Here is a 20,757-nt window from a genome sequence, read left to right on the forward strand (position 1 = left end):
AAAGCGTGAGGCTGAGGAGCTGTAAGTGCATCCTCACACCCAATATCTCAGATTCTCATACTTATTTTTCTGTTTCCAACAGATCAACTTCAAGAAGAGATTGCTGCCTAGTATATCCTAAATCTTTACAGACAGCATTATCACAAAAGAATCAATATTATTTACACCATCTATCCATGGCTTTGCTGTATATATATATATATATATATATATTTTACATTTTCAGCATCCCCCCATTATGGCGTAGATGCTTATTTAGTGATGCCACATACCTTTCAGTCATGCTGATTTATAAGCTCCAGATATTTTATCATACACAAGGCCTTGGCACTCGGGCTTCCAGAGATCATGTTATCAGCTTACAAATATAGAATATTAGTACATCTAAAAGGCTAGTCACGCTGTGAGGTTTGACCTGGCTGACTGTGAGTTATGCTTCAGCTATTGCATCTGCTGCTGTAAACAAGAGAGCTGACTATCTGCAGCGTGCAGTGTATGGGGAAGGAGACGTCATCTCGACTTGCGGCTTCTATTGTGCACTGTAAGTCAGCAGTGTGTGTGTGAAGTGTGTTATTAAAGCCGGTGGTTTGGAAGAGTTAAATTCACTGAAAATTGAATGTCCATGCGTTGCTTATAGCAAATCTTGCTCTGTCTGTCAGATGCGGGATCAGATTTTACTGTCCCGGCATGCAGTCGTGTTATCGTTAGCTGTAGGCAGTGTATTTGTACATTATACTGATGTAGCAGGGTTGAATTTGTCATGTAACTGTCATCTCATGGTTAATTCTATCAATTTTGAATTATGACAGCTCTCAGATAATGAATGGCTGGCTTTCTATGGTTAGATGTAAATGATTTGTACTAATGGAAGGGGTCTGCTGTTTTGCACTGCACAAATCCAACTTTGCTATGTCTGCATTGAGTTCAATCAACAGCAGATTAAATTAAGGTTTAAAAAAAATCTTTAATTATTCATGTTTCTGTTCCAGCTCTCAAAGCATCTGCTCTTGTAGTAAAAGTTAAACGTTACGCTAATACTGCTGTAGAACCTTTCCAAAAAACATCCCATCTGTACAGCTGCTTTATATGGCAGGTTTAGTCATGGTTAAAATGACAGCTGGATGGTCAGACACCCATGTAAAGCTGCATCATGCACCATAGCAAATAATTTGGCTTTAGCCTTTTATGTATAATGTTTTTAATCTGCAAAACATGTTTGTCAGTATAACAAATGAGAATGATCTATTGGCTTTTAGAATAGTATACATAAAAGCACTATTATGACAATGGTGTTGCTAGAGTCCAAAAGAACCAATAGTGATAATAAAGGAACAAATCATCAACAATAATATAATATAGCAAATTCATTTAAATATTTATAGTAGACTGTTCATATAATGTAACAGTCTGTCCTCAACTCTGCTGCCAGCCTAATCCACCTCTCTGCTCGCTACTCCCCTGTTTCTCCCCTCTGCAAATCCCTCCACTGGCTCCCAATTCCCCAACTAATCCAGTTCAAACTACTAACACTGATCTACAAAACCATCCACAACCTGTCCCCTCCCTTTATCTCTGAACTAATCTCCCAATATCTTCCCTCATGTAATCTTTGTTCCTCCCAAGACCTCCTACTATTCTCCACACTTATTCCTCAAACAACCGCCTCCAAAATTTCTCCCGAATATCCCCCATCCTCTGGAATTCCACACTTCAACAACCCGATTATCCGACACCCTCAGATCCTTCAGACGGAACTGGAAAACCCATCTGTCCAGGAAAGCCTACAGCCTGCAATAACCATTCTGCCGCCTCAACACCACCCGAGCTGCCGCCTCACCACCACTCGAGCTGCCACCTCACCACCACCTGAGCTGCTGCATCCCCATCCTTCTGTCTCTTCCCCATTATCCCCTAGAATGTAAGTCCGCAAGGACAGTGTCCTCTCCCCTCTGCACCAGTCTGTCATTGTAAATTTGTTTACTGTAAATGATATCTATAACTCTGTATGTAACCCCTTTCTCATGTACAGCACCATGGACTTAATGGTGCTATATAAATAATTATAATTCATTAATGATCTGGTAGAAGGTTTACACAGTAAAATATCGATATTTGCAGATGATACAAAACTATGTAAAGCAGTTAATACAAGAGAAGATAGTATTCTGCTACAGATGGATCTGGATAGGTTGGAAACTTGGGCTGAAAGGTGGCAGATGAGGTTTAACAATGATAAATGTAAGGTTATACACATGGGAAGAAGGAATCAATATCACCATTACACACTGGACGGGAAACCACTGGGTAAATCTGACAGGGAGAAGGACTTGGGCATCCTAGTTAAAGATAATCTTACCTGGAGCAGCCAGTGCCAGGCAGCAGCTGCCAAGGCAAACAGGATCATGGGGTGCATTAAAAGAGGTCTGGAAACACATGATGAGAGCATTATACTGCCTCTGTACAAATCCCTAGTTAGACCGCACATGGAGTACTGTGTCCAGTTTTGGGCACCGGTGCTCAGGAAGGATATAATGGAACTAGAGAGAGTACAAAGGAGGGCAACAAAATTAATAAAGGGGATGGGAGAACTACAATACCCAGATAGATTAGCGAAATTAGGATTATTTAGTCTAGAAAAAAGACGACTGAGGGGCGATCTAATAACCATGTATATGTATATAAGGGGACAATACAAATATCTCGCTGAGGATCTGTTTATACCACGGAAGGTGACGGGCACAAGGGGGCATTCTTTGCGTCTGGAGGAGAGAAGGTTTTTCCACCAACATAGAAGAGGATTCTTTACTGTTAGGGCAGTGAGAATCTGGAATTGCTTGCCTGAGGAGGTGGTGATGGCGAACTCAGTCGAGGGGTTCAAGAGAGGCCTGGATGTTTTCCTGGAGCAGAACAATATTGTAACATACAATTATTAGGTTCTGTAGAAGGACGTAGATCTGGGGATTTATTATGATGGAATATAGGCTGAACTGGATGGACAAATGTATTTTTTCGGCCTTACTAACTATGTTACTATGTTACTATGTATAATAATAATAATTAGACATAGAACCCAGAAACTTGAAGGCAGACATATACCTGTTGTGAATTCTGTTGTCGAGCTCCCTCCTGTAGTCATGAATGGTACTTCGGTGAGTTCGGTCCGTGGGCTCCCTCTGGTGGCTGTGAGTGGAGCTGCTGCTTCTGAAGTTCCTTACACAGGTGACGTGGTTTATCCTTTGGTTGGCTTCTCTATTTAACTCCACTCAGATCGTTTCTCCATGCCAGCTGTCTATGTTTTAGCATTGGTTCAGTTCGCTCCTGGATCTGTCTGGTGTCCTGTCTTCTCCTGCAGAAGCTAAGTTCCTGATTGTTATTATTGTTCTTGTTTCTTTGTCCAGCTGGTTATCTTGATTTTGTCTTGCTAGCTGGAAGCTCTGGGATGCAGGGTGGCACCCCCGCACCGTGAGTCGGTGCGGAGGACCCTTTTGCACACTCTGCGTGGTCTTTTGTAGGTTTTTGTGCTGACCGCAAAGATTCCTTTCCTATCCTCTGTCTATTTAGTTAGTCGTGCCTCCCTTTGCTGAAACCTATCTCATTTCTGCGTTTGTGACTTTCATCTTAACTCACAGTCATTACATGTGGGGGGCTGCCTATCCCTTTGGGGAATTTCTCTGAGGCAAGGTAGGCTTTATTTTCTTATCTAGGGCTAGCTAGCGCTTAGGCTGTGACGAGGCGCCTAGGGAGCGTCAGGAGCGCTCCACGGCTATTTCTAGTGTGTGCGATAGGATTAGGGCTTGCGGTCAGCAGAGCTCCCACATCCCAGATCTCGTCCTGTATGAGTTTAACTATCAGGTCGGGTGCTCCTAACCACCAGGTCATAACAGTACAGCTGGCCCAAAGTATTAATGCATCTCAATAGAGGGATAAGAGAAGTTCTGAGACCATTTTGTTTTCTTTGCACTGTGTTTTGTCTTTCTTTTCCCCTAGACCTTTGGGTGGTTCAGGACACAGGTGTAGAGATGGACATTCAAGGCCTGTCCTCTTGTGTGGATCATCTCACTGCAAGGGTACAAAACATTCAAGATTTTGTGGTTCAGAATCCGATGTTAGAGCCTAGAATTCCTACTCCTGATTTATTTTCTGGAAATAGATCTAAGTTTCTGAATTTCAAAAATAATTGTAAACTGTTTCTAGCTTTGAAACCACGCTCCTCTGGTGACCCCGATCAACAAGTAAAAATCATTATTTCTTTATTACGTAGTGACCCTCAAGACTGGGCATTTTCCCTTGCACCAGGAGATCCTGCATTGCGTGATGTTGATGCGTTTTTCTGGTGCTAGGATTGCTTTATGATGAAACCATGTGCCTTCTTTTCTAGAAAATTCTCGCCTGCTGAGCGCAATTATGATGTTGGCAATCGAGAGTTGTTGGCCATGAAATGGGCATTCGAGGAGTGGCGACATTGGCTTGAAGGAGCTAAACATCGCGTGGTGGTCTTGACGGATCACAAGAATTTGACTTATCTCGAGTCTGCCAAACGGTTGAATCCTAGACAGGCTCGATGGACGCTCTTTTTCTCCCGTTTTGATTTTGTGGTTTCATACCTTCCAGGATCTAAGAATGTGAAGGCTGATGCCCTGTCAAGGAGTCTTGTGCCTGACTCTCCGGGTGTTCCGGAGCCGGCGGGTATTCTTAAAGAGGGGGTAATTTTGTCGGCCATCTCCCCTGATTTGCTGCGCGTGCTGCAGAAGTTTCAGGCTGATAGACCTGACCGTTGTCCTACGGAGAAACTGTCCCTGATAGATGGACTAGTAGAGTTATCTCTGAGGTTCATTGTTCGGTGTTGGCTGGTCATCCTGGAATCTTTGGTACCAGAGATTTGGTGGCTAGATCCTTTTGGTGGCCTTCTTTGTCACGGGATGTGCGTTCTTTTGTGCAGTCCTGTGGGACTTGTGCTCGGGCTAAGCCCTGCTGTTCTCGTGCCAGTTGGTTGCTTCTGCCCTTGCCGGTCCCGAAGAGGCCCTGGACGCATATTTCCATGGATTTTATTTCTGATCTCCCTGTTTCTCAAAGGATGTCGGTCATTTGGGTGGTTTGTGATCGCTTCTCTAAGATGGTCCATTTGGTACCCTTGTCTAAATTGCCTTCCTCCTCTGATTTGGTGCCATTGTTTTTCCAGCATGTGGTTCGTTTGCATGGCATTCCAGAGAACATCGTCTCGGACAGGGGTTCCCAGTTTGTTTCGAGGTTTTGGCGGTCCTTTTGTGCTAAGATGGGCATTGATTTGTCTTTTTCTTCGGCTTTCCATCCTCAGACTAATGGCCAAACCGAACGAACTAATCAGACTTTGGAGACATATCTGAGATGCTTTGTTTCTGCTGATCAGGATGATTGGGTGTCCTTTTTGCCTTTGGCTGAGTTCGCCCTTCATAATCGGGCCAGCTCTGCTACTTTGGTTTCTCCTTTTTTCTGCAATTCTGGTTTCCATCCTCGTTTCTCTTCAGGGCAGGTTGAGCCTTCGGACTCTCCTGGTGTGGATACTGTGGTGGACAGGTTGCAGCAGATTTGGACTCATGTGGTGGACAATTTGACATTGTCCCAGGAGAAGGCTCAACGTTTCGCTAATCGCCGGCGCTGTGTTGGTCCCCGACTTCGTGTTGGGGATTTGGTTTGGTTGTCATCTCGTCATGTTCCTATGAAGGTTTCCTCTCCTAAGTTTAAGCCTCGTTTCATTGGGCCATATAAGATTTCTGAAATTCTTAATCCTGTGTCATTCCGTTTGGACGTTCCAGCTTCTTTTGCCATCCATAATGTGTTCCATAGGTCGTTGTTGCGAAGATACGTGGCGCCTATGATTCCCTCCGTTGATCCTCCTGCCCCGGTGTTGGTCGAGGGGGAGTTGGAGTATGTGGTGGAAAAGATCTTGGATTCTCGTGTTTCGAGACGGAAACTCCAGTGCCTGGTCAAGTGGAAGGGTTATGGTCAGGAGGATAATTCCTGGATTTTTGCCTCTGATGTTCATGCTGCCGATCTAGTTTGTGCCTTTCATTTGGCTCATCCTGATCGGCCTGGGGGCTCTGGTGAGGGTTCGGTGACCCCTCCTCAAGGGAGGGTACTGTTGTGAATTCTGTTGTCGAGCTCCCTCCTGTGGTCATGAATGGTACTTCGGTGAGTTCGGTCCGTGGGCTCCATCTGGTGGCTGTGAGTGGAGCTGCTGCTTCTGAAGTTCCTTACACAGGTGACGTGGTTTATCCTTTGGTTGGCTTCTCTATTTAACTCCACTCAGATCGTTTCTCCATGCCAGCTGTCTATGTTTTAGCATTGGTTCAGTTCGCTCCTGGATCTGTCTGGTGTCCTGTCTTCTCCTGCAGAAGCTAAGTTCCTGATTGTTATTATTGTTCTTGTTTCTTTGTCCAGCTGGTTATCTTGATTTTGTCTTGCTAGCTGGAAGCTCTGGGATGCAGGGTGGCACCCCCGCACCGTGAGTCGGTGCGGAGGACCCTTTTGCACACTCTGCGTGGTCTTTTGTAGGTTTTTGTGCTGACCGCAAAGATTCCTTTCCTATCCTCTGTCTATTTAGTTAGTCGTGCCTCCCTTTGCTGAAACCTATCTCATTTCTGCGTTTGTGACTTTCATCTTTACTCACAGTCATTACATGTGGGGGGCTGCCTATTCCTTTGGGGAATTTCTCTGAGGCAAGGTAGGCTTTATTTTCTTCTCTAGGGCTAGCTAGCGCATAGGCTGCGACGAAGCGCCTAGGGAGCGTCAGGAGCGCTCCACGGCTATTTCTAGTGTGTGCGATAGGATTAGGGCTTGCGGTCAGCAGAGCTCCCACATCCCAGAGCTCGTCCTGTATGAGTTTAACTATCAGGTCGGGTGCTCCTAACCACCACGTCATAACACATACCACACACAATTTTAAAGTATATCAGGAACGGTATAACAATAGTATCTATATATCTATAATGAAGATATATAGTAAAGGTATATTTAAATCCTGGATGTCTATCAAACTGAATTGTAATATAAAGGATATAATACAGTAAAGTACTGATAAAGACACCTATGGAATATACCATTAGCACCATAGTAGGAATAGCGCAATATAGGCGCATGTAACCATATATCAAAAGAAAGAATTAATCAATTACCTGTAGCCATAGTTGCAGAGTATGTAATCTGCTGACTCACACCTCCAGAGTCCTATGGGCTCTAGTGCAAAATGTAGACCTGTGCCCCCACCTGCATGTTTGCCCCTTTCATGTAGTAGATGTACTTCGTCCTGCACCCTTCCTGTAATCATGTCCCCCATCCTGGGCCCCTTCCTGTAATAAATTCTTCCATCCTATCCCCTTCAGAAATAATGTCCTCAATCATAAGCCCCCTTCCTTTAATAGTGTCCCCATCCTAGACCCTTTCTGTAATAATGTCTCCCATGCTTGCCCCATCCTGTAATAATGTCCCCTATCATGGGCCCCTTCCAGTAATAAAGTCCCCCATCCTGAGTACCTGCCTATAATAATGTCCCTTATCCTGGACCTTTATTTAATAACTAGCTATTGAACCCGTTCTACGCCCGGGTGGCGAGCATTTATATTGGTATATGGTCTCCATCCTGGTATGTGCTGCTCCATCCTGCGTCCCCATCCTATCATGAGCTGCTCCATCCTGCGTCCCCATCCTGTCATGAGCTGCTCCATCCTGTGCCTCCATTCTGACATGTGCTGGACCCATCCTGCGCCCCCATTCTGTCATGTGCTGCTCCCATCCTGCGCCCCCATTCTGACATGTGCTGCTCTCATCCTGCGCCCCCATTCTGACATGTGCTGCTGCCATCCTGTGCCCCCGTTCTGTCATGTGCTGCTCCCATCCTGCACCCCCGTTCTAACATGTGCTGCTCCCATCCTGTGCCACCGTTCTGTAATTTGCTGCTCCCATCCATATGCCCCATACGCTGCTCCATAAAGGTTTATGGCCCCCATAAGATGCTCCATATTATATGCCCCGTACACTGCTCCATAAAGGTTTGTGGTCCCCATAGGATGCTCCATAGTATATGCCCCCGTACACTGCTCCATTATGGTTGATGGCCCCCATAAGATGCTCCATATTATATGCCCCCGTACACTGCTCCACTATGGTTGATGGAGCCGAAAAGTGCAGACTGGTGCTTCAGGAATCGGCCCCTGCACAGTCTGCGCTTTCCGCCGCCATTTTCTTGAAGACACACTGAGGTTTCCCACACAATGGCGCCGGAAAGCGCGGACTGCACATGCGCCGATTGTGGGAGAAGGGAGACATTCATTGCCCGGAGTCAGGGGGCCTAAAAGTAAGAAATCTCTGTGGCATGAAGTGCCACAGCGTAATGAGGGCGGGATCCTGTGAGGACGCTACCTGGTTGTGTTCCGCCGCCATATTCTTTCTCCTCCTGCTCCCGGAATCGGCGCCTGCGCAGTCCGTGCTTTCCGGCTCCTTTTTCTTGAAGACACACTACAGTGTGTCTTCAAGAAAATGGCGCCGGAAAGCGCAGACTGCGCAGGCGCCGATTCCGGGAGCAGGAGGAGAAAGAAAATGGCAGCGGAAATGAATCAGATGGCGTAAGTAACAAATAGCTGTGGCATGAAGTGCCACAGCCTCATGGCACAACAATTTGTTACTTGCGCCACGTGATTCCTTTCCGGCGCCATTGTCTTGCTCTTCCTGGTGCCGGAATCGGCGCCTGTGCAGTCCGCGCTTTCCGGCGCCATTTTCTTGAAGACACACGGCAGTGTGTCTTCAAGAAAATGGCGCCGGAAAGCGCGGGCTGCGCAGGCGCCGATTCCGGCACCAGGAGGAGCAAGACAATGGCGCCGGCAAGGAATGGCGTAAGTAACAACTTGCCATGGCCGCCGCGGAAAGGAATGGCGTACGTAATAAATTGCTGTGGCATGAAGTGCCACAGCATAATCGGCGGAAATATGTGGACGATGTCCCCCTGCTCCCGACCCCCTGCTCCCGGCAGTCCGCGCCTTCCGGCGCCATTTTTTTTCCTGACACTATAATGTAACGTTAGGAGCATCGCGCCTGCGCAGTCTATAAAGGCTTCGGACAGAGTGACGCTCCCAGCGTTATATTATAGATGTCATAACTCCGGAGACAAATCCTATAATGTCCATCATCCTAGCCCTTTAATTAACCCCTTTACACCCCAAGGCTGTTTGCACCTCCATGACCAGGCCAAATTTTATAATTCTGACCAGTGTTACTTTATGTGATAATAACTCTGGAAATGTTCAATGGATTGATTCTGAGATTGTTCTTTGTGACATATTGAACTTCATAATGGTGGTAAAATTTGTGAAAAAAAGGGAAATTTGGCAAAAATTTTGAAAATTTTGCAATTTTCAAACTTTTCATTTTTATGCCTTTAAATCAGAGTTATGTTACACAAAATAGTTGATAAATAACATTCGCAAAACCATTTTTAGTGACCACATTACATTTGAAGTGACCTTGAGAGGTCTATATGACAGAAAATACAAAAAAGTGACATCATTCTAAAAACTGCACCCTCAAGGCGTTCAAGTTCACTTTCAAGAAGTTTATTATGGTTTAAGTGATGCCATTTTGGAAACTAGACTCCTCAGAGAACTTATCTAGATGTGTTGTGAGCACCTTGAAATGTCAAGTGCTTCACAGACCTTTGTGACACAGAGATGTGAAAATGAAAAAAAATCACACTTTTACCACAAAAATTTTCTTTGAGTCCCTTTTTTTTATTTCCACAAGGTAGCAGGAAAAAATGGACAAAAAATTTGTTGTGCAATGTGTCGAGATCCAACCGCTGCACAGGGGGAATCTTCAACCATGTCCACTGCAGTCTCCCATTTTCCTTCAGCCGCAGTGGAGCCTGCTCAGCAGAGACATTGGTCCCAGCACCTGGCTCTGGCCGGAGTCACACATGCAAGAAACACATAAAAATCCAAAAAATGTGTTAAACCGCACCCTATACCCATGCAGCCTTCATAGGCTTAGTGGCGCACGTCACTGCCAGGGGGTCAGCCCAGCTACAAAGTCCAATCCATATCAAAAAAGAAGACAGCGCCACACCAGTCAGTGAAAAATAACTTACAGATTTAATCTGCCATCTGCGGCGACGTTTCGGTACAATGACCTTTATCAAGCACAGTCTGACACATGTTCCAACCACCATTATATACTTCTAGCACCACCCCTCATTACATAATCCACCAATAGGAGTGTAACACCATAGAAGTAAACACAAATGAATACACATAAATACACTTACGTATATAGAAAATACATTACAAACATATAGAAACAATGCTGTATCATCTAACAAAGACATACTAGCCCTGATCGCTAAAAAGCCAAAGAACCAGCCCACTAAAGTGCAATCCAGATCCCCCACATAGCGATATAAACAAACCATAGTCCTCCAATAGATCTACAGCATACCCCGTAGCTAAGATACAAGCCAACTCTCAGAATGATGTCATAACAGCCATAGTCCAATTAGAGGTCGATCATAAGTCATGTGAACACAGGGGTGGATGAGATTGCTGTGCAAGTCCAGTTCATTCCTGCAATAGATCTCCACTGCGCATGACGGCCACAATATCCAGGACATAACTCCACCCCCAGAGTGATACCATGGTGACCATCGTCCAATCAGATACTCGGTCGTCCTTCACATGATCGCAGGAGTAAAACCAATAACTATGTAAGTCCAATACGATCTCTCCTGTGTATAACACAGACAACTTCCAAAAAGGGGTCCGCAGGTGTAACAGCATTGCGCAGATTCACCATCTTCCAACAGCGGTTGCTTGATCAGCTATACAGGGACAGTAACATCCATGTCCCACAGGACTTCCATGCGCTGACGATTGTAGATACTTCTCCATAGTATATGGCAATCCGGCAGTATAAAAGTCTATTGATTCAAAGCTGAGACTCATGAAATAATTAGGAATAAAACAACTGTATATAATATAGCACAATTCCCTTAAACATTATATCTAAACTGTAACAACATTGCACAGATTCACCAACTCCGAGCAGTAGTTGCTTGATCAGCTATACAGGGACAATACCGTCCGTGTCCCACAGGTCTTCCATGCGCTAGTGATTGTAAATACTCCTCCAAAGCATATGGCAATCCGGCAGTATAAAGGTCTATTAATTTGAAGCTGAACCAAGCATAGTGAACTAAAAAGTGCACCATGCATGGTCACACCAAAGAGTGCAATAGCTCCCCTCAAAAAAAGGGCAAATTATACAATGAACAGAGAATATTAAATATCGGGGAATTGTCAATCATATTTATGACAACACACCCAAATAGCTGGTCTGATGGGGCCCATCATTGTTAACACAGATACAACATATACATATAGAATAACAAAACTTATTTAAATATAACAAATATATATAACAAATATGGTTAAAAACAATATACCCAAAGAATACTGCAGGAAATATAAAAAGGTCACTAGAGACAACAACTTTGTTGATAGTCCAAGTTCATCCCCCTAGGGTGTAGGGTATCCAGCTCAAAAATCCATCTTAGTTCTTTCCTTTTCAAAAGGGTAATACGATCACCACCCCGGCGCATCACTGGTGCATCATCAATCACCCTATACCTTAGTTGATTGACCGAATGTCCCTTATCATGAAAGTGCCTCGGAACAGGTAAATCCAACAGCTAGAAAAGACCACAAGGGCAGGTCAAGACATACACAACATAACTGCTCCTACATGTATACCGTCTCTTAATATCGTATCTTTTACCGGTATAGGGGTGACAGAAAAAGGCCCCCTTGAGCATGTTACTGCAACTAGCACAAGCCAAACACGGAAAATTGCCACGACTAGGTTGGCTCAATGTCGTCTGTAAATCTCTTTTTGAGCTGCCGATATCAGAAGAAACTAGTTCATCCTTCAAGTTCTTATTCCTCCTATATGAAAATAACGGAGGTGTTTGAAACTCAACAACATTAGAATGACCCTTGTTCAGCAGGGACCAATGTTTCCGTATAATACCCGAGATCCTGGAACTCATGCCATTATACGTACTCACAAATGGGATTCTTTTATTTACCTCAATCCTATCCTTCGGAACCAAAAGATCCTCACGTCTGGTAACCAAAGCCCGCTGCTTAAATTTCTCAAGGTCAACCCTAGGATAGCCCCTTGTTAAAAATTTACGACACATTTCCTCCAATCTATCGTCAACAGAGTTTTCACAGGAAACAATCCTCCTCACCCTCAACAGCTGACTCCAAGGCAAGGACTCAATCATCCTGCTTGGATGCTCACTGGAGAAGTAAAGAAGATTGTTCCTATCCGTTTCCTTGACATATAAATCAGTCTGTAAACAACCCCCAGTCTTGTAGACACAAGTATCAAGAAACTGGATCCTGTCCCGAGAACACTCCATGGTAAAACCAAGGCCAGGGTGGACACTGTTCAGATGGAGAAGAAAGGATTCGAGCTCATCCCTATCCCCATCCCATACCAGGAAAATGTCATCGATGTAGTGTTGCCAACCACTGACATGGCACCAAAAACGTGAACTGTACACGTATTCATCCTCCAGAACGGCCATATAGATATTAGCATATGTGGGGGCCACATTGGACCCCATGGCCGTCCCGCGTTATATTTAAATAAGTTTTGTTATTCTATATGTATATGTTGTATCTGTGTTAACAATGATGGGCCCCATCAGACCAGCTATTTGGGTGTGTTGTCATAAATATGATTGACAATTCCCCCGATATTTAATATTCTGTGTTCATTGTATAATTTGCCCTTTTTTTGAGGGGAGCTATTGTACTCTTTGGTGTGACCATGCATGGTGCACTTTTTAGTTCACTATGCTTGGTTCATACCAGGGAGGCCAATTAGCATATATGGAGAGGTCTATTGTAAGTTGGAAGAATCTATCTTTTATGATGCAGATATTCTGAATTATTGTCAATATATTTCGGTTGGTTAGGTCTGGGGTATATGTGCTGATATGTTGTGCTACGGTTTAGATATTATGTCTAAGGGATTTGTGCTGTATGGTATGCAGTTGTCTTACTCCTAATTATTTTATGAGTCTCAGCTTCGAATTAATAGACCTTTATACTGCCGGATTGCCATATGCTTTGGAGGAGTATTTACAATCACTAGCGCATGGAAGACCTGTGGGACACGGATGGTATTGTCCCTGTATAGCTGATCAAGCAACTACTGCTCGGAGTTGGTGAATCTGTGCAATGTTGTTACAGTTTAGATATAATGTTTAAGGGAATTGTGCTATATTATATACAGTTGTTTTATTCCTAATTATTTCATGAGTCTCAGCTTTGAATCAATAGACTTTTATACTGCCGGATTGCCATATACTATGGAGAAGTATCTACAATCGTCAGTGCATGGAAGTCCTGTGGGACATGGATGTTACTGTCCCTGTATAGCTGATCAAGCAACCGCTGTTGGAAGATGGTGAATCTGCGCAATGCTGTTACACCTGCGGACCCCTTTTTGGAAGTTGTCTGTGTTATACACAGGAGAGATCGTATTGGACTTACATAGTTATTGGTTTTACTCCTGTGATCATGTGAAGGACGACCGAGTATCTGATTGGACGATGGTCACCATGGTATCACACTGGGGGTGGAGTTATGTCCTGGATATTGTGGCCGTCATGCGCAGTGGAGATCTATTGCAGGAATGAACTGGACTTGCGCAGCAATCTCATCCACCCCTGTGTTCACATGACTTATGATCGACCTCTAATTGGACTATGGCTGTTATGACATCATTCTGAGGGTTGGTTTGTATCTTAGTTACGGGGTATGCTGTAGATCTATTGGAGGACTGTGGTTTGTTTATATCGCTATGTGGGGGATCTGGATTGCACTTTAGTGGGCTGGTTCTTTGGCTTTTTAGCGATCAGGGCTAGTATGTCTTTGTTAGATGATACAGCATTTTTTCTATGTGTTTGTAATGTATTTTCTATATATGTAAGTGTATTTATGTGTAGTCATTTGTGTTTACTTCTATGGTGTTACACTCCTATTGGTGGATTATGTAATGAGGGGTGGTGCTAGAAGTATATAATGGTGGTTGGAACATGTGTCATACTGTGCTTGATAAAGGTCATTGTACCGAAACGTCACCGCAGATGGCAGATTAAATCTGTAAGTTATTTTTCACTGACTGGTGTGGCGCTGTCTTCTTTTTTGATATGGATTGGACATGCGAGAAACACGTCCGTGTCTCACAAGTGAAAAGCAAGCTATGCGGCCACACGCTCCGCTCTGGAGTGCCGGTGCCAGAGCTTGCTTTTCACATGCGAGACACGGATGTGTTTCTCGCATGTGTGACTCCGGCCTCAAGCAGATACTGTGCGTTTGGTTACAGCTGCCATTCCAGCCTCTGCCTTTGTAACCAGCATTGATCAGAGGCGAGTAGACGTTCCAGGGAATAAGTCCTGCTTTTCTTCTACTGAGCATTCTCACGGGTCAACCTCTCATCGGGGGTCACATGCTCAGGTCCTGTAGTGGCTCCGATTGGAGCACTAGGAAGGTCCTGAAAGGCTACAGATATAAAAGGTTTGCATGGCCACCCGGCCATGCGCTAGTATAAATCAGTTATTGTGTGTGTGTGGATGTGTGCCTGTTCTGATGAAAGCTCCGAATCATTCCCATCCCTAGTGTTGATGAATGCTCGCGAATGTTAGATCTGTCTAGCACCAGTTAGTGCCATCCACCACCAGGCACAATCTATAACGTCTAGTAGCAGCGTTAGCCAGTGCGGCACCCTGTGCAATCAGTGCGCTTACCTGTCCCTAGTTAGGTCGGTTAGTGGTGTTCGCCAGAGCGGCGCTGCATGCACTCAGTGCGGTAAATCATTATTTAGGTTTTCCCTGGCATTGCAGTGTCGGCACCGAGTGCTAGTGGTCTAGAGGGACTCTAACCCCGTGTCCTTGGGGCAGAGTCCTGTGGCCCAATACTAGCATTCACTCTGTGGTATTGCGGCCCTGTGACGCAACAGGGTTCACTTTCTTACATACCGGGTGAAGCTAACCCATGTGTGTTCACATTATACCGCCATATACTGTCCGCCATTCCCGAGCAGCAGGTGTCATCTCTGCACGGTGTACCCCGGGCTGCAAACACACCCTATACCATCCTTATAATTATTTGGTGCTTTCCGCCAGCCCTAACACAATGTCTTATTTCTGAGTATGCAGAGACCCCATATATGGAGAAAACTACTGTATAGGCACATGGCGGGGCTCAGAAAGGAAGGAGTAACGTTTTGGAACACAGATATTGAAGGACTTGTCTGCAGGTGTCATGTTGCATTTGGAGAGTCCCTAATGTGCTAACAGTGGAACTCCACACATTTTACCCCAAAATATGTGGAGGAAAACTACTGTTTGGATGCACAGCATGGCTTGTAAGGGAAGGAGCACCATTTGACTTTTTGAAAGCAAAAGTTGCTGGAATAATTAGCAGACATCATTTCACTTTGGAGAGCCTCTGATGTGCCTAAACAGTGGAAAGTGACAACATTTTGGAAACTAGACCCCTCAAGGAATGTACCTAGATGTGCGGTAAGCACCTTGAAGTTTATAATGTAGAGCCGTGAAAATGAAAAAATAAATTTTTTCCCCAGAAATTTATTTTAGCCTCCATTTTTTAATTTTCACAGTAAACCTGGAGAGCATGGAACTAAAATCCAAAATTGGTTGTGCAATTTCTCTTGAGTACTTCAGTGCCCCATATGTGGTTCAGATCTACTTTTGATTCACAGTACAAAGCTCAGAAGGGAAGAAGCACCATATTGGAGTTCAGATTTTGCTGGACTGGTTTGAGGGTGCCATATCACAATCACAGAGCCCCTGTGGTGTTAGAACAGAAGAATACACAATAAGGGAAACCATTTTGCAAAATACACCTCTTAATGAATTCATCTAGGGGTGCAGTGATCATATAACATCACAGGTGGGTCACATAATTTTATACCATTGGGAAGTGAAGAAAAAATAATTAAATTTTTACAACCAAAATATTTTTTAACCCCATATATTACATTTTCACACTGGGAAATTGGTTAAAAATGGCACAAAATTTGTCCACAAATTCTGCTAAATGTAGAATTACCGCATGGGTGACTGTACTGTACTGCTTAGTCGTTTGGTGAGACTCAGGAGGGATGGAGAGCTATTTGCCTCCTGGACTGCAGATTTTACTAGAATCATTGTGAACTCCATATACAGAGCCCCTAAGTGCTTGAAGAGCAGAATCCCCCTTCAAGTTACCCATTTTGGAAATTATAATAACCCTTTGGGAATTTATCTACAGGTTTAGTGATGATTTTGACTCAATGGGTGTTTTCCAGAAACATGCAGCAGTGAATGTTGCTGAATGAAAATTGCAAACTGCTGTTGTAGTGACTAATATGTTTTAGTGATGAGTACAGTATGCCCTGCTCGTTCTTCTGGAGACACGCACCCATAAATTAGGCAGACTCTCATTACTACAGAAATGCCAAATATGGAACCTTAACCAACTTTTTCAAGTGAACTATTCTGCTCTAACTGAAAAAGTGCAAGGTCTGCTGAAAGCATACAATTTACCCACACTGTCATGGCTAGGACGTATCAATGTCTTCAAGATGTACATCATGTCAATTATATTATACACATTAAACATGGTCCCGATTAACGTCCCGCAAACTTACTTTAATAACCTAAAATCTTTAATATCCAAATTCATTTGGAAACAGAAACCAGCCAGAATTACATATAGATTTCTCTCTCGCTCAGCCCTTACTGGTGGTTTGAGATTGCCTGACCCTGCTTTATATTTCCGAGCAGTCCATATTAGGGTTGAGCGACTTTTACTTTTATAGGATCGGGTCGGGTTTCACGAAACCTGACTTTTTCAAAAGTCGGGTCGAGTGAAATCGGCCGATCCTATAAAAAAGTCGGGGTCGGGGACGGCCGAAACTCGAAACCCAATGCAGTGCATTGGGTTTCCAATGGTTCCCAGGGTCTGAAGGAGAGGAAACTCTCCTTCAGGCCCTGGGATCCATATTTAAGTGTAAAATAAAGAATTAAAATAAAAAATATTGCTATACTCACCCTCTGACGCGCCCTGGTACTAATCGGCAGCCTTCCTTAATTAGAATCAGCGCGTGAAGGGCCTTAGATGACATCACGGCTTGTGATTGGTCGCGCGACCGCCCATGTGACCGCTCGCGCGACCAATCACAAGCCGCGACGTCACTGAAGGTCCTTCAAGCGCTGATTCTTAGGAAGGAAGGCTGCCGGAAATAAACAGGGCGCGTCCGAGGGTGAGTATATTCCTATTAGGTATATACTCACCCTCGGACGCGCCCTGCATCTTTCCGGCAGCCTTCCTTCCTAAGAATCAGCGCTTGAAGGACCTTCGGAGACGTCGCGGCTTGTGATTGGTCGCGCGAGCGGTCAAATGGGCGGTCGCGCGACCAATCACAAGCTGCAACGTCATCTAAGGCCCTTCACGCGCTGATTCTAAGGAAGGAAGGTTGCCGGTTAGTACCAGGGGGTGTCAGAGGGTGAGTATAGCAATATTTTTTACTTTAATTCTTTATTTTACACTTAAATATGGATTCCGATTTCCGATATTGCAAACATATCGAAACTCGGTATCGGAATTCCGATACCAGATTCAGAAGATCGCCGACCTCATGGGCGACCCCACACAGGGGTCGGGTCGGGTTTCATGAAACCCGACTTTGCCAAAAGTCGGCGACTTCTGAAAATGGCCGACCCGTTTCGCTCAACCCTAGTCCATATATGTAGATGGCTTAAAATAATAGCTACCTTTGAGAGTGATAACAATGACAGTGTTGACCTAGCTTTGTTAGAACCGAAGGAAATACCATTTCTCTGGTCGCTGGCTAAACCCCCTAGTAAACCAAGACTAGATGATGTGTCCCTAACAACACTCAAAGTTAGACGCTTACTAAACAAAGATCTTCCTTTGGATTCCTTCCCCTCAATGTTTGCTCCAATCTGTTCTATACCATATTTACTAGACCCAAACTTTAGAGACCCATACAGATTGTGGTCCTCCCTTCCTAAAGAGCCTTTGAAAAACCTCTATAATGACAAAATCTTATATAAAGGAACCTGGCCCCTTAATTCCCTGACGCATCCCAAAAACTTTCTACAAATTCAACACTTTAGACGTACGCTTCTTAATTTCAAAAAAGTTTCCCCATGGTTCCACTTGGTCTTGGCTTGACATAATGTCCAAAATTCCTCACCCTGAAATGAAGAACGTCTCTCATATTTACGCACAACTAAACTCTTTCAATAATCAAACTAAACCTGCATTTATTCACTCCTGGGAGCTGGAGATGGGTACTGTTTTTACGGATACACAAACATCAAAAATTTTAGCTTTTGAACGGGGATTTTCCCGTTGCATACTACTCCAAGAAAACTCTTGCAAAATTTTGACCAGGTGGCATCTAACTCCTGCCAAACTGTCTCATTTGGGTCTGTTAGATCACAGCTCCTGCTGGCATTGTCATGGTTCATTAGGCCATCACACCCATATTTTTGGGGAATGCCCTAATCTGAAAATGTTTTGGGGTGAGATTAATAAGATTATTAAGAAACTTAATTTAATTAAAACTAATCTACAGTCTTCGGAAGTCCTGCTTTCATGCCCTTCCACTAATTTCAAACCCAAGAAACATAGGCTTTTACTACTACTAATAAGTGCTGCAAAACATGTAATCACTTTACACTGGAAAGATGCTTCCCCTCCAGCCATGGCTGAGTGGTTCTCCAAAGTTGACCAAATCTCTAGGTTTGAAGAATTATCCAGCTGGGAAATGAACAGCCATGACCTGTACGTAAAAATCTGGGCTCCCTGGAAAGATTTTCGAGCGAGCGGGTATACTTAATCTAATTTTGCTTCCCAATGTATGCCCATGTGTTTATGAGCTATGACTATATGTATTATCGCAAACTGTATTTGTTATTGGTTAAGACTCAATGTTGAGTACCATTTCAAGTTCTAGTCGTTTTATTCCTCCCCTTGATTTTATCCTTGTTATATCTTTCCCTACCCTACCCTCCATTTTCCCCAACCCTTGACCTATCTGTCCCCCTTCCCCCCTATTTTTTCTTTACTTCTATGCTTTTTCTTACTGTATTATGTGATATTTGCCACTGCTTTTGCGTTTATTCATAAATAAAGAATTTATAAAAAAAAAAGAAATGCCAAATATGTACATGCTAAATGTGGTTTAGGCACACAGTGGGGTTTAGAAGGGAGGGGCATTTGGATTTGGGAGTGCAGAACTTGCTGAATTTCTTTTGGGGAGGCGAGAAGTCATTTCACTTTTCCAGAGACTTTGTGCTTCCAGTAACATGGAAACTCCCTATATTTCCATTGACAGGTGATGGACCTGAGTGCAGACTTTTTTTTGTAGATTTAGTTGAAGCTTTTATTGGGAACATTTTACATAATATTTGGGATCACATTTATCTAGCACTTTATGCTGAGCACTTACTTTGGGCTTGCCATCTAAATCTACAAGTGACGTGATTCAGATGAAACTCCTGGAGGATCCAATCACTATATGAAGCAGAAGAGTCTCCACTGACTTCCATATGTAAGCTGTCAGACTCAGCTGACACCTTGCGGTGACTGCATGTGAAAAGCCCATGGCACAAAATTGCCATTACGTATCCATACCAGGTGACCTTGACTTATGGATACATCTAAGGTCGTAAAGGAGTTAATAATGTCCTACATCCTGGGCCCCATACTGTCATAATGCTCTGTTGCTCTTCTCCAATATCATTAAAAAAGACAGTGTCATCCTCTTCCAAAGCCAGTGTAGAGGAAATAAGCAGCCTAAGCCAGCTTGTTTGCCACAGTCGGCACATGATGCTACTGCCGTGCACCACGCATGAATAGCAAGCTGACATCAGCTGCCGGACTTTGATTGGCTGGTGGTATGCATTGCGGTCCAGGGTGATGACATTTCTTTGTGCTGCAATGCATTGAAGCTGAATATGCATCCTCAGACACACATCCAGCTGAAATAGGTGTGGACTTCGGTGAGCTCTCAGCCCATGCAGGCCTGGCCATTGCCAAACTCTTTGCCATTATTATGCCCCTATATATGAATACAGCCTTTTACTATAGTGACATCTTTTCTGTAGGAGGGATTCTCTGAGATAAATTCTTTAAATAATGGTATCTTTCTATCAACTACTAGGTGTACTCTCTAAACACCTTTGAAAAGGAAAGATGTTTTGTGTTGTAGAAAAAAACATATTGCAAATCCATCACACCACACTGCCATTTACACATTTTTACAAAAAGTTTGGGTTTGGGTAGCAGAACAGTACCTAGACCCGAACCCGGGCTCCATTAACTAACTTGAATGGGGAGCCTAAACATCCAGTGTTTGCTGTGCTGTAATGTGCACTACAGCACGGCAAACATCGCTTCTGATCGGTGGTGAAATCATCTCTGTTGATCAGAGAGCCACGGTTCCCACGCTGTCAGAAGACAGCATGAGTGCTCAGCTGTAATTGGAGGTATAAAGTTTACCTCTGGTCACTGGTGTCAGCTGATGGGACAACTGCTCCCATCATCCGACACCTGCTGCCGCTAATAACAATGAAAGCAGGTGCTGATGATGAGAGTATTCATCAGCTGCTCCTGTGCGGTAAATAAT

General features: G+C 44.1%; 1 protein-coding gene across 1 annotated transcript in view; it reads left to right on the forward strand.

Annotated features, from left to right (window-relative positions):
* The first annotated feature begins 439 nt into the window (after nt 1-439).
* LRRC2 (leucine rich repeat containing 2) overlaps nt 440-20,757 on the forward strand; it is a 759,557-nt gene continuing 739,239 nt past the window's right edge. The window contains exon 1 of the mRNA XM_069745466.1: nt 440-541. The gene's annotated coding sequence lies outside the window, so the exon portion shown is untranslated. The remainder of the gene's footprint in view (nt 542-20,757) is intronic.

This window comes from Ranitomeya imitator, chromosome 1 (assembly GCF_032444005.1).
Source record: "Ranitomeya imitator isolate aRanImi1 chromosome 1, aRanImi1.pri, whole genome shotgun sequence".
Lineage (NCBI taxonomy): Eukaryota > Metazoa > Chordata > Amphibia > Anura > Dendrobatidae > Ranitomeya > Ranitomeya imitator.